Genomic DNA, 1,054 nt, shown 5'->3' on the forward strand with positions numbered 1-1,054 from the left:
TTGATACTCATGCAAATGTAATTTATTATTATTATTGTAATTTAATTTCGAATAATTATTGAATATATTTAAAAAATATAAGGAATTGTTCATAAATTATTGCTAAAAACTTAAATTGTTGAAAATGAAGTTATTGAAAATTGAAATTCAATTATTTTGCTTATTATTAATCAGTCCTAATTTTTGTGTATTATCGAATCAACATATCGTAATGTATCGCACAAAAATTACGGCGATTGCTAACGTTAAATATCGCTGTCACTATATGTTTTATTAAGTTATTTCGTTTCTACATTAAAAATAAAAATAATTTTGTACTTTTCTTTAATTTAATAGAAACAAAATTTACTTGTTTTTTATATAATTTCATGGTATGGTTAAATTTTTTTTAAATTTTAAGAACATAGTAAGCATATATCTATAGTCAATAAAATATATTTATAAATTAGCAGAAATAGATATAAATATTAATATTTAAAAAAACTTCAGGCTATGATTAGTATATTTAAAAAAAAATGATCAAATCTAGAAACGCAATTATAGTAATAGTGCAAAATTTAAATAAATATAGTAATAGTGCAAATTTTCAAATAATAAAAAAAGTATTGTTTAATATCATGGTTAAAATAATTATCGAAATTTAGTAAATTAAAAAACTTTTATATCCATATCCATATCCAATATATAAAAATTTATATATCCATATCCATATTCAATCATATTTAAACTTTTTAAGAAATTAATTTTAAAAAGACTGATTTCTATTATAAAATAAAATCTATAGATAATAAAATCTAATTTAGATTTAAAATCATTGTTAAATATACAACCATTGATCAAGTTTCTAACAAAGAATGTCATCAAAGAATGCTATGAAAAAAAAGAAATATACTTAGCTGTTTTCCTAGATATATATATATACAAATTTTCCACAAAATTCAACATAAAAATTTTATCCATGAATTAAAATAATAGTCATCTCAAAATTATTATGAGTTAATAAAATTATATCTTACTGATAGTTATTTTAGAGTTAAAATGAAAAAAAAAAAAA

This window comes from Apis dorsata, unplaced genomic scaffold, assembly GCF_000469605.1.
Source record: "Apis dorsata unplaced genomic scaffold, Apis dorsata 1.3 scaffold_406, whole genome shotgun sequence".
Lineage (NCBI taxonomy): Eukaryota > Metazoa > Arthropoda > Insecta > Hymenoptera > Apidae > Apis > Apis dorsata.